Source organism: Oncorhynchus masou, chromosome 3 (assembly GCF_036934945.1).
Source record: "Oncorhynchus masou masou isolate Uvic2021 chromosome 3, UVic_Omas_1.1, whole genome shotgun sequence".
Taxonomy (NCBI): domain Eukaryota; kingdom Metazoa; phylum Chordata; class Actinopteri; order Salmoniformes; family Salmonidae; genus Oncorhynchus; species Oncorhynchus masou.
The window spans coordinates 12,850,334-12,864,939 of NC_088214.1; the positions used below are offsets into that span (position 1 = coordinate 12,850,334).

The following is a 14,606-nucleotide window of genomic DNA, read 5'->3' on the forward strand; positions in this document are numbered from 1 at the left end:
TTAGAAATAGTGCTGTTGGTCTAGCCTACTATTCATGGTGCTTTTGAAGAGTAAAGGTTTGATTTCATACCTGTAGGATGTGCATGCATGATATACAGTGTAGTGATGACATGCAGACAATAGTAAAGAGTAAACACAGGAAAGGTGGTTGAGAAATGTGTTAAATTACCATGGAAACTGTTAACATGGTGTAGCTGTTTAATGGCTTCATAAACATAAGGAAGGAACACAACTCTGCTGGTGTTTTTAAACTGATGTTTCATATTGGCTCATGTTTTCCTCTCTCATATTTCTTTCTCCCCTCATCACTTTCCTTCCATTCTCATCTTCCAGTCCAAGTTCGCTTTTGTGTAGTTTACATAAAAGACGTTCCAGGAGGCAGGTGTGTGTGTGTGTGTGTGTGTGTGTGTGTGTGTGTGTGTGTGTGTGTGTGTGTGTGTGTGTGTGTGTGTGTGTGTGTGTGTGTGTGTGTGTGTGTGTGCTAGACGAGCGTGCAAGCATATGTGTGTGTGTGTGTGTCTAACAGACAGTCCCTGACCCTTGACCCTAGCCTGCTGTGAGGCTGTAGTTCCCATAGTCTGGGGGCCGTAGCAACACACGGGCATGCGCGCACACAGTAGCTCTAGTGGCCAAGCTGTCCCCCGGCCACCCATTCAGGACTCAGTCAGGGCCACTTAAAGCACAGCAGACTGAGACGAGGTGTGATCCAATGACATGTATTTATAATGAGCGGGCCGCAGGGACGTCTTTGTTGGACGGACACAATATCAGGAGCAGGGACAAAAAGAGAGGGACAGAGAGAGGGGAGAGAGACAGAAAGAGGGAGAGAGGAAAAGGGGGTGAGAGAAATAGTGGGGAGAGCAAGAGAGAGGGAGAGAGAGAGGGTGGGGAGAGCGAGAGAAAGAAGGAAAGAGAGAGAGAGTGTCACAATCGTCGTAAGAAGCGGACCAAAATGCAACGTGGTATGTGCTCATCTTTTTAATAAACAGAGAACACTTGAACAAACTATACAAAACAATAAACGAATAACGACCGTGAAGCTATAATAAGAACTGTGCTGACACAAGCAACTAACATAGACAATCACCCACAACCCACAATGACAAAACAGGCCACCTAAATATGGTTCCCAATTAGAGACAACGACTAACACCTGCCTCTGATTGAGAACCATATCATGCCAAACACAGAAACAGACATACAACATAGAATGCCCACTCAGATCACACCCTGACCAAACAAAACCTATAAAGCGAGAGAGAGAGAAAGACCCCCCAACCCCAACTACTCCTCTCGCCAGTCCCCACAACCCCATTCTGGTGTGGATGGACTGCCCCCTAACCACCCCTCTCCCCAGTCCCCACAACCCCAGTCTGGTGTGGATGGACTGCCCCCTAACCACCCCTCTCCCCAGTCCCCACAACCCCAGTCTGGTGTGGATGGACTACCGCCTAACCACCCCAGTTCCCAGTCCCCTCTCCCAGGTCCCCTCTCCCCAGTCTCCCCTCTCAGTCTGATGGGGTGGGGTGTGAACAGCCTGGTTTCTATCTTTACATTGGTGTTAGAGTGTATGAGAGTTAGGAGTTGGGGGATATGGTTGCAATATAATTAGTCTGAGGGGTTGGAGGACAGAGAGACGGGGGGTGTCATAATTAAGCCTTGTGTCTGAAACAGTGTCTGCCCTAGTCTACATGGATTGTCCATGTCTGAACCAGTATCTGTCTGCCCTAGTCTACATGGATTGTCCATGTCTGAACCAGTGTCTGTCTGCCCTAGTCTACATGGATTGTCCATGTCTGAACCAGTGTCTGTCTGCCCTAGTCTACATGGATTGTCCATGTCTGAACCAGTGTCTGTCTGCCCCAGTCTACATGGATTGTCCATGTCTGAACCAGTGTCTGTCTGCCCCAGTCTACATGGATTGTCCATGTCTGAACCAGTGTCTGTCTGCCCTAGTCTACATGGATTGTCCATGTCTGAACCAGTGTCTGTCTGCTGTCCCATGTCTGAACCAGTGTCTGTCTGCCCCAGTCTACATGGACTGTCCATGTCTGAACCAGTGTCTGTCTGCCCTAGTCTGGATTGTCCATGTCTGAACCAGTGTCTGTCTGCCCTAGTCTACATGGATTGTCCATGTCTGAACCAGTGTCTGTCTGCCCTAGTCTACATGGATTGTCCATGTCTGAACCAGTGTCTGTCTGCCCTAGTCTACATGGATTGTCCATGTCTGAACCAGTGTCTGTCTGCCCTAGTCTACTGGTCTACATGGATTGTCCATGTCTGAACCAGTGTCTGTCTGCCCTAGTCTACATGGATTGTCCATGTCTGAACCAGTGTCTGTCTGCCCTAGTCTACATGGATTGTCCATGTCTGAACCAGTGTCTGTCTGCCCTGGTCTACATGGATTGTCCATGTCTGAACCAGTGTCTGTCTGCCCCAGTCTACATGGATTGTCCATGTCTGAACCAGTGTCTGTCTGCCCTAGTCTACATGGATTGTCCATGTCTGAACCAGTGTCTGTCTGCCCTAGTCTACATGGATTGTCCATGTCTGAACCAGTGTCTGTCTGCCCTAGTCTACATGGATTGTCCATGTCTGAACCAGTGTCTGTCTGCCCTAGTCTACATGGATTGTCCATGTCTGAACCAGTGTCTGTCTGCCCTAGTCTACATGGATTGTCCATGTCTGAACCAGTGTCTGTCTGCCCTAGTCTACATGGATTGTCCATGTCTGAACCAGTGTCTGTCTGCCCTAGTCTACATGGATTGTCCATGTCTGAACCAGTGTCTGTCTCCAACCAGACATTTTTTTTGTATTGATATTGTGCTTTCACGTCCTTATGGAATCTAGTCTATTGCATTTGGATATTGGTTTCTGGTCAAAATGCATAGATCTGAATTGAGATCTTGTTTTAAACTGGGCGTGGCTGTCTTTTATGATCGATCATTATGACTGTTACTATTCCTTATTCAAAATGAACATGAACACACCAGGAAGTGATGTTAGCCTAATGGACATTGTGAAGTGCAGACAAGTCATAGGGCCATAACATTGCAAAAGCCAGACAGGAGACATGTGTCTCTGAGTGTGTTTGCGATTGTGTCTGTGTGTTTTCCCAGAGGTGTCATCTTGGGGGTCCTAGCTGACTGCTCTTCCTCTAAACACCCCCATCCCAGACATAGAGGTCAGGGGTAGGGGGAGCCCAGACACACACACACACACACACACACACACACACACACACACACACACACACACACACACACACACACACACACACAGGCTGTGTGTGCTGACCTGTGTATGTGCAGTCTATTCCAGACTGAGGGGACAGACACACGATAACCGCAGAACTGACGGTAGGAGATGGGAGAGAAACACATGGACAGTGTGTTTCTTATGATCATCACCACTTGCATTACCCACTGCACATACACACACATACAGCATCATCACCCTGCCATTGCAGTAGCCTGTATCAGCACCACTATACCACCAGCATTCTGGACTGACAGCAATAGTATCTTACTGCATTTCTGTGTTCAAATAAATCGAATCAAATCTAAATTAATTTGTCACATGTGCCGAATACAACAGGTCATTTTGGGGGACAGGTCATTTTGGGGGTCCTTGCCGTGAAATGCTCACTTACAAGCCCTTAACCAACAATGCAGTTTTAAGAAAATTGAATTTAGAAAATATTTACTATATAAACTAAGGTAAAATATATATATATTTTTTTTAATTGTCCACAGAGTGGTTTCAGTAGTATTTTAACAGCATTGAACAATTGAAAGACCCACATATGATCTAACTTATTGTCTTTCTGTGTCCTTACAGACGAAGGAAGGCGCTGGATTGGACCAACCGGATCACAAGACCTTGTGGAGCGCTCCCATTGGTTCACCTAAGAAAAGAGCGGTAAAAATACTCCTTTGACTTCAAGCTTTCTATGAAGATTCATGGAATGTTGCATAACATGGACATCTAAAACGGGACAAAATCACAATACAGAAATTGCCTCTTCAATATTGCTATTTAATCTTTATGTACACTCACCTCCGTTTATCATAGCTGACTGTTGCTTTCTGTTCTCTGAAACCATTCTATTTTTTTTTTTTTGCAATGATCACATATAATTAGTTTAGTTTTTTGAAGATTTTTTTCTGAAAAAAATCAGTGTGTAAGTATAATATCTAATTGATGCCGAGTACAGTAATAATAGAACAGAGAAATATATCAATAAAACTGCTTTGTTTTCTGAAAGCATTTTGAATCTTTTTTTTATATATATGTCAAATAATGTTTTGACTCGTGGCTTTAGTTAATTATCACCTCCAAAGAGGTATCTTTGTAATTTAGCAAAGAAAACCACCCCTGTTTTGAATTCAAATTCCACTTCACATATCACATGCAATAGAATAAATATAGTAATCAGAGACTTTAACACCCAGTAGAACCCAGCTTCATAAATGAATACAGAATCTCAATGGATGAAAGGAATAGTCAAATCTCTTTGGAGCTGACTCTGCCAGTCCAGCAGGCATTGCTGGCATTACCCAATCCCAGTGGTGTAAAGTACTTTAGTAAAAAATACTTTAAAGCACTACTTAAGTAGTTTTTTGGGGTACCTGTACATTACTTTACATTTTTTGACAACTCTGACTTTTACTCCACTACATTCCTAAAGAAAATAATGTACTTTTTACTCCTGACATTTTCCCTGACACACAAAAGTACTCCTTACATGTTTAATGCTTAGCAGGACAGGAAATTATCAAGAGAACATCCCTGGCCACCCCTACTGCCTCTGATCTGGCAGACTCACTAAACACAAATGCTTCGTTTGTAAATTATGTCTGACTGTTGAAGTGTGCCCTTGGCTATCTGTACATTTAAAAAATAAGAAAATCGTGCCGTATGGGTTGCATAATATACGGAATCTAAAATGATTTATACTTTTACTTTTGATACTTAAGTATATTTTAGCGATTACATTTACTGTTGACACTTGAGTATATTTATAACCAAGTGCTTCTTAGACTTTTACTCAAGTAGTATTTTACCCCGTGACTTTCACTCTATAACTTGAGTCATTTTCTATTAAGGCATCTTTACTTTTGGGTACTTTTTGGGTACTTTTTCCACCACTGCCCAGTGGATTCAAGAACTCGTTAATTTAAAGCTATAAAGATGTTATTACTGTGAAGCCTGCCTGGTTTTTCATACTGTATGTAGGCTACTATATGGAGATAAGGAGTTAAAAATCAATGGCAATTCAAGGATTTAAATTTGCGATTGGTGTGACAGGCCTATTCGTTTTGGAAAGTGTAAAGTCCTATTTAATTTTTGGTTTAAAAGTGTAGACCTAGGCTGTACGCTACAGGTTATACGCCAACATTGTAGGCATAGACAAGGCACACAAAAGCCATGTAGACATTGGTGTAAATTGCTGAGGTATAATAAGAAGGTGTAAATTACTGAGGTATAATAAGAAGGTGTAAATTACTGAGGTATAATAAGAAGGTGTAAATTACTGAGGTATAATAAGAAGGTGTAAATTGCTGAGGTATAATAAGGTGTAAATTACTGAGGTATAATAAGGTGTAAATTACTGAGGTATAATAAGGTGTAAATTACTGAGGTATAAGAAGGTGTAAATTACTGAGGTATAATAAGGTGTAAATTACTGAGGTATAATAAGAAGGTGTAAATTGCTGAGGTATAATAAGGTGTAAATTACTGAGGTATAATAAGAAGGTGTAAATTGCTGAGGTATAATAAGAAGGTGTAAATTACTGAGGTATAAGAAGGTGTAAATTACTGAGGTATAATAAGGTGTAAATTACTGAGGTATAAGAAGGTGTAAATTACTGAGGTATAAGAAGGTGTAAATGGAGCGTTTTTTGATTATTATGCCATCTAAATAATCTGTAAAATCTGTAGAAAATATTCATACAATGTTCTAACAATTGTAGAAGTTGTTATAACCCCTTGATGTTAACAACGCCAATCATCCTAAAACTGGAGTTAATAATTGTGTAGGCTAATAACAAAGTTTAGCCTAATGTAACATTAACTTTTTGTTCACCCTAAATATTTTTATCTTTGATTGATTATCTAAACAGGAAAGTATATAAAAAATGAATACAGGTTGCAGTTTGAATGTTTTTTTAAGCTCTTGAAAATGTTTAGACATCGAAGTTTTATTTTAAACAGTGCTGAATATATATTTTTTTATAGGCTGGCTATATTATGCTCCCATAAAGGATCACACGCATTTTAACATTGTCATAATTTTTCATATTATTCAGCAAGAAAATTTCATATGCAACATATATCTAAATAATCAATACAATTGCAGCAAATAAAACAAAACGTTTTTCTTTATCGAATACGTTTATTAAAAACGATAAATGATTTTAAATGCTAAGGAGAAATATCTGAGAGTATATAGTTATTGTCTAAATAACTAAATAAATGTCTATGGGAGCAAGAAACAGAAAGCCAAATTTAAGGGATTTTTTTGATACCTTGACGTTTATTGAAAGCACATAATTCATATGCCAAACTCCTATGTAGTTCTCTAGCCACTAATAATAGTGTGTGCTGACCATACACATCCTCATACTGTACATGCATATATCCTCCTCTCTACTGTTTGTCCAACGCAAACATCCATCTAATACATTAGCCCCATCATTATAAGGTCAACACCAAATACAGAGCTTTCCCACCTCAATACGTGGGGCGGCAGGGTAGCCTAGTGGTTAGAGCGTTGGGCTAGTAACCCAAAGGTTGCAAGTTCGAATACCCGAGCTGACAAGGTACAAATCTGTCGTTCTGCCCCTGAACAGGCAGTTAACCCACTGTTCCTTGGCCGTCATTGAAAATAAGAATTTGTTCTTAACTGACTTGCCTAGTATTTTAAAGGTAAAAAATACAAACCAGTGTGGCCAATTACATCTGGCTGCTAAAGGAAGCCTGTTGACATTTTTTTTGTAAATTAAAGTAATTGAATAGCCTAAAAATGTTGCCCTCAGAAACACAAGTATATCAAATAAAAAATATTTAAAAACGTACTGCGCATAATAACATTTTCACATTTTGCTTGGATGTCTTATGATATAAAAATGAAAGATGAAAATGCTCTTCGTTTTAATTGAATAATTAAACATTTACTTTACCTTGATATATAGAAAACACTGATTTATTTCCATGTTTTTATCCCATTCGACCTGGTCTCTCCCACTGGTGGAATCTGCAGGTGGACTCTTCCATCCAGACCCGCAGTAGTTCCGTTATGTGTGAGCTCCGATACATCAAGAAGCCAATGAGGAGCCCTGTGTGTCTCTTTACTTTGGTGTGTCTAATTACCGTAATTACCATAACGACAGTAATGGGTCTTTTAAGGTGGAGTAATTATGTATAAAACATTTCACATCCAATACAGTATTCTGTACACGGTGATGGTTCTGTAGGAATGTTGTTCTATACAATATGTTGCATATGTTATTGGCCTAATTATTGCGCATCAAGGGATAAATAAAGTGCTGTTGTATTATAGTGATGCAAGATGCAAGATAATAAAAGCAGTAAAGTCCAACTTTACTCACCTGACAGATTCGGATACAATTTTGTCATCATCTATCATGCTTGTTGCAGCCTATTCCTGCACACTGAAAAGCATCAGTTAATGAGAGCTAGGGTAAATACATGTATTTCTCCCCAACTCACTTCAGTGTATGGATGTAGGTATCAGGGACATTTCTATGATTTCAAGACATTATGGGGCTTAGCCCAATGCCAGTAGGGGGTTCCGGGGGCATTCTCCCCCAGCAAAACAAGTTACAAATTTCAACTGATAAATTCATGATTTTGGTGCACTTTGGATATTAAAAGATTAGAACATTGAGAGATTAGATATTTTTTTAGGTAATTTACACTTTCCCACCTGCCACAGCAGACACTGCCTGTACTCTAATTACAGTTGCGAATGTGGGTCTCTCTACTCTGGAACAAATACATCTATACTGTATTGTCAAAAAGCCACTCAACTTCAAACAGACTGTTGTGATTTGATGTGGGTGTTAGTGTGTGTGTTCGCAGGTTGGAAGAGTTAGCCAAATTGTTTAGCTTCAGCGGGCTGCTTTGCGACCTGACTTTGAATAGTCTATCTCTGGGGCTTGTTAGGGACCGTCAATAAATCACACAATGTAAATTAAACAACATTTTCATGTTGTACATATTTTAGTTCTCATTATATGCTTACAATATTTATATTTTATTTTCTACAATTTATATTTTGTTTGAGGTTTTGACATTTTAAGCTATTGGAATTTTCACGATTGTCCCTAATTAGCCACACAGGGATATCCAATGTCAAGCCAAATTTACCACAGGGATTACAACTGGGTCGTGTGCAGCTGCATCCTGAATTGATTATTACTTGTGTGCTGTCAGCTGTGAGCAGGATTGAAACAAACCCAACGTTCATTTACGTTGTGATGCAGTCATGACCACAAGTCTCACAAAACTCAGTTTTTCACAGTATAATACATTTTTGACTTATATTGTTGCCAATTTAATTTAAATTTTACCTCTAGGCAAGTCAGTTAAGAACAAATTCTTATTTTCCTAGGAACAGTGGGTTAACTGCCTGTTCAGGGGTAGAACGACAGATTTGTATCTTGTCAGCTCGGGGATTTGAACTTGCAACCTTTTGGTTACAAGTCCAATGCTCTAACCACTAGGCTACCCTGCCGCCCCAAGAGCAACATAACTCCAAACATGACAGATAAGAACTTACATAGCCCCTATATGAATATAAATAGACATGAACCCCCAAAAATGTACCTTTAGAATGGAATATGTTTTAATTGAGCTTTTATTTTTGACTATTTTTATTCACATAGCTACTTACTTTTTATATTGTGGTTACATTGTTGAGAGGTTAATCTACAAGTAAGCAATTAATTTCACTGTGTACTCTGTGTATATCATGTGTATGTGATGAATAACCAAACGTGAACTTAGAAGGGGTAGGGCAGCCAGAAAGACAGGGGGAAAGATGGCCACCTTTGTGGTTAGATTGTAGGTGAACAAAACATTGAAAACATACAGGCCCTTTAAGTTATGTGTTCTCAAATGTTATGTTATCTAAAGATCTCACATTAAGGAAATGAAATTAATCAGGGGTCTTAAATAATTTAATCAATTTTATAATGGATTTTTTTTATATAGTTATATAACCTATATGGAAATAACAGACATGAGCCAAGCATATTTACCTGTAGCATGGAATAGGTTATAACACCTCCATGATTAATTTCATTTGGTCAGTTCTACCACCTCAACATTGCTCATCTTAAAACAGGGTTAAATATAATGTTGTAGTAAAGATTCAGTGTCACTGTCAAGAGATATGTGCTTCAGTCAAAAAAAGGTTCTCTCATCTCTTCGGTATCAGCTAGCTAGCCAGCCAGTAGCTACCGAAGTGACAAGCCAGCCAGTAGCTACCGAAGTGACTAGCCAGCCAGTAGCTACCGAAGTGACTAGCCAGCCAGTAGCTACCGAAGTGACTAGCCAGCCAGGAGCTACCGAAGTGACTAGCCAGCTAGTAGCTACCGAAGTGACTAGCCAGCCAGTAGCTACCGAAGTGACTAGCCAGCTAGTAGCTACCGAAGTGACTAGCCAGCCAGTAGCTACCGAAGTGACTAGCCAGCTAGTAGCTACCGAAGTGACTAGCCAGCCAAGTTAACTACAGAAATAAAACCAACCAAATACACTTGCTGGGAATAAACACTTTTCCTAATATCATGACTTATATCAAATGTGCATGTGCCAAATACAACAGGCAGACCTTACAGTGAAATGCTTACTTACAAGTCTTTAACCAACAATGCTTTAAGAGGTTAAGAAAAACTTGTTCAGTAAAAAATAGATATGTAAAAATATATATATAATAATAAAAGTAAATAATTAAACAGCAGCAGTAAAATAACAATAGCAAGGCTATATATAAGGGTGTAGCAGTTCAGAGTCAATGTGCAGCAGCTCCGTAGACAAGCACCATGGTCTTGTAGTGGATATGAGCTTCGACTGGAAGCCAGTGGAGTGTGAGGAGGAGCGGGGTGACATGGGGGAACTTGGGAAAGTTGAACACCAGGCGGGCTTCAGCTTTCTGGATAAGTTGAAGGGGTTTGATGGCACAAGCGGGGAGCCCAGCCAACATCGAGTTGCTGTAGTTCATACGGGAGATCACAAGTGCCTGGATTAGAACCTGCACTGCAGCAGCCAATCACAGGCGTGAAAGAGTGGCTTTTATTGCCACTCTTTCGGAAGACGTTCATAATATCTATACTGACTGAGTGACAGGCGTTTTGCTGAGTGATGACTAGACCCACATGGAATCCGTGCTCATAGAATTCCTACGAAAAGCTGTAGAATTTCAAATAGAATGCATAGGATTCCAAAGCTAAAAATAAGTTGCCTCTGAAAGCAAAGTTAAGCTAAGTGATGACATTGACATCTAACCGGTGCTGTAGGGGTGGAGGAGGGGTCAAGAGACGATCGGGCTCAAGTCCGGGCTCTGGCTGGGCCACTCAAGGACATTCAGAGACTTGTCCCGAAGCCACTCCTGCAATGTCTTGGCTGTGTGCTTAGGGTCGCTGTCCTGTTGGAAAGTGAACCTTCGGCCCCAGTCTGAGGTCCTGAGCGCTCTGGAGCAAGTTTTCATCAATAATCTCTCTGTACTTTGCTCCGTTCATCTTTCCTTCGAGCCTGACTAGTCTCCCAGTCCATGCCTCTGAAAAACATCCCCACAGAATGATGTCACCACCAATCTTCACCGTAGGGATGGTGCCAGGTTTCCTCCACCGTACATCTGCATTGCTTGCTGTTTGGGGTTTTAGGGTGGGTTCCTGTACAGCACTTTGTGACATTGGGCTGATATAAAAAGGGCTTTATAAATACATTTTATTGATTGATTGATGTGACGCTTCACATTCAGTCCAAAGAGTTTAATCTTGGTTTCATCAGACCAGTGAATCTTGTTTCTCATGGTCTGAAAGTCCTTTAGGTACCTTTTGGAAAACTCCAAGCAGGCTGTCATGTGCCTTTTACCGAGGAGCTGCTTCCGTCTGGCCACTCTACCATAAAGGCCTGATTGTTGGAGTGCTCCAGAGATGGTTGTCCTTCTGGAAGGTTCTCCCATCTCTACAGAGGAACTCTGTCAGCGTGACCATCAGGTTCTTGGTCACCTCCCTGACCAAGGCCCTTCTCCCCCGATTGCTCAGTTTGGCCTGGAGGCCAGCTCTAGGAAGTCTTGGTGGTTCCAAACATCTTCCATTTAAGAATGGAGGCCACTGTGTTCTTGGGGATCTTCAATACAGCAGAAATGTTTTGGTGCCCTTCCCATATCTGTGCCTCGACACGATCCTGTCTCGGAGATCGACAGACAATTCCTTTGACCTCATGGCTTGGTTTTTGCTCTGACATGCACTGTCAAATGTGGGAGCGTATATAGACAGGTGTGTGCCTTTCCAAATCATGTCCAATCAATTGAATTTACCACAAGTGGACTCCAATCAAGTTGTAGAAACATCTCAAGGAGGATCAATGGAAACAGGATGCACCTGAGCTCAATTTCGAGTCTCATTGCAAAAGGTCTGAATACTTACGTAAATAAAGCATCTGTATTTATTTTTAATACATTTAAAAAAAACTGCTTTTGCTTTGTCATTGTGGGGTATTGTGTGTAGATGTTCTTTTATTCTTATTTAATCCATTTTAGAATGAGGCTGTAACGTAACAACATGTGGAAAATATCAAGGTGTCTGAAGACTTTCCGAATGCATTGTGTTAGAATGATACAACATTTACATTTACAATACAAGGTATGAAAGAGTAAGTGAAAAGTGTGCGCGCGCCTCGCTCTTAAGAGCATTGGGCCAGTAACCGAAAGATTGCAGGATCTAATCCCTGAACTGACTTGGTGAAAAATAAATACGAATCTGTCGATGTGCCCTTGAGCAAGGCAGTTAACGCTAATTGCTCCTGTACTGGGTGGGTTTCTACCGAACTACAACAGGGTATGACGAGAGGCTACTTAAGACTAAGGAGTGGACCAAGCTGTAGTAAGTAGTAGTAAGTGCCTTGCCCTATCTCTGTCAAGGTCAAGTTCAAGGCAGGACCAACAAAGCACAGAGACAAACCCTATAATAGTGTTGCACTGCCGTCTACTGGCGTTTTACAGAAGGTTCCATTTTGAACTTGAGTTGCTCTGGGTATGATGAACCCGAGAGGGATCGTGCCAGTTCAGTAGTCATGTAGCACTCTAGTGGCCACTCCTGTTCATGTCATGCTTTCATCCTACTTGAAACATGTAAAAAAATATTTGTACAACATTGTAAGTCTTACATCAGAACCTTTTAAAGAGAAATAAAATATATATTTTTGTATTTTAGCAGTTATAACAAACATCAGTAGTAGTAGGGAATGTCAACATCCAGCTTTATTTAAGAGAGTTTAATGTTCTTCATAGAAACACCATCACTAAAAGACTGAACTCAGATCATATGCATTAGTTTTATATCCATTCTGTTGGCACAAATCATTACAATTTACAAAACAGTCTTATGTTCATCAATGCATTAAAAAACAACAGTCACATGCATGAATACTGTTTGCAGGTTTGTGAGTACTGTCTCAGCAAGAGATGGTCTAAAAATATTTTAGCTTACATTTTTTAATCTGCATTAGGTACATATAAATCACTCCCGACTCGTAGAAAGCACACACACATCTTTCAGAATCGACTTTTCACTTGCATTGTGAATCTGTTTTTATTATTCAGTCTTGCTGTAGGACACATCAAACTCAATCACAAAAACAACTTGTGCATTCATTTGATAAAATCTTAACTCAGAAAACAATCCAAACCCATGGCGCTTGGGCATTGCTTGACTGTTTAAGGGGTTTCTGGTTCATTGATCATCTCTTCAATGCAACCGTTTTGAAGGTGCTAATAGGATACATTAGTGTACTTTTTAGGAATCCACAAGTAGCAAAAGAGAGTTCGAGAGATCATTTGTGATTGTGTTAGGTACTCAATTGTGACGCTCATCGTCGAGAAGTATGGGTACAACGCCAGAGGATGATCCTGGATGAATACCTCCTTCGTATTGGAGCAGGGCCAGAAGCTCTACATTCATATTTAGAAGTTTGACCCCTGAACTCCAAAGCTACTCATCAATTTTATTATAAACATCTGTTATATGAAAAACACAGAGGCCCGAGGAGAAAAATTAAGCAACCCACAAAAAGTTAGTGAAGTATTATATCAGTCATTGTAAAACAGTTACTACTCCTCTCTTAGGCACTTAAAATAATCAGTAACAAGAGCTGGGACTTAGTCACATATCACATTTTGCAACCAAGCGCACTAACTATAATAGAGCAGGGCACACACAACAAAACCTCAAAGTCGGCCTGGGTTAGGCTGAAAGGTAGAACGATGACGTTGTCCATGCACACAGATCTAGGGTCAGTTTTACGTTAGCTCCCGCTCAAAATTATGGTTAGGATTTGAGGAAGTTATGCTGATCCTGGATCTGTGCCTAAGGGCCAACTTGAACCGGGAGCAGGCAGACAGTAGCTGTAGAAGGTATACAGGACACCAGTGCAACCAACTGTGTTGTGAAGAGACTAAGAGAGTGCAAGAAGCACAGAACACCACACCCAGAAAAACTGTACAGAGTAGAGGAGGGTAAGTCTGTCTCATTTTATTGGAGGGGTTTCCTTTTATGGGGTCCCTGTGGAATAGCGGTCCCCAATCCAGGTACTGGAGGGGCACTGTGGCAAGCTGGCTGTCACTCCAACAGGTCTATGAGTGGACTACTAGGAGGCATGTGCTTTATCAGAACGGAATGATATCCCCTGAACGTTATGAGGTGTGTTTTTAATAATAGTGCTGCAACAACTAATAAGATGCAGATGTCTATCTGGATAAATCATATTAAAATAAAATCATATTTCTGAACAGAAATGATAGCCAGCACGCATAGTGGTCCTATAGAAGCAGAATCAGGGAGCAAACATCTCCCCCAACTCTACGTCGAACCCCCCCCCACGTCACCCTCTCCCAGCACCATGTCACCCCCCCCCCCACAGCTGTCAAGTTGTCAGGATGTCTTTTTGGGTGGTGCACCGTTCTTGATACACAGGAAACTGTTGAGTGTGAAAAACCCAACAGCGCTGCAGTTCTTGACACAAACCGGTGGACCTGGCACCTATAACCATACCCTGTTCAAAGGCACTTACATCTTTTGTCTTGTCCATTCACCATCTGAATGGCACACATACACAATCCACGTCTCAATTGTCTCAAGGCTTAAAAATTATTTTATAACCTGCCTCCTCCCCTTCATCTACACTGATTGAAGTGGAAATAACAGGTGACATCAATACGGGATCATAGCTTTCACCTGGATTCACCTGATCAGTCTATGTCATGGACATGTTTTGTACACTGTGTATATTATTAAAGAGATATTAATATCAATCTTCTCTAGTCATAAATCATATTATTAATTACAATGCACATC

The 14,606-nt window shown here is 40.8% G+C and overlaps 1 long non-coding RNA gene across 6 annotated transcripts in view; it reads left to right on the forward strand.

Moving 5' to 3' along the window:
- The window catches only part of LOC135510454 (uncharacterized), a 75,520-nt gene extending 67,885 nt beyond the window's left edge, over positions 1–7,635 (forward strand). For 5 of the 6 annotated variants that reach the window (XR_010451122.1, XR_010451121.1, XR_010451124.1 and 2 more), the window contains one exon: positions 3,841–7,260. This is a non-coding gene — a long non-coding RNA (uncharacterized LOC135510454). The other variant, XR_010451126.1, reaches the window with a different exon arrangement.
- The last annotated feature ends 6,971 nt before the right edge of the window (positions 7,636–14,606 follow it).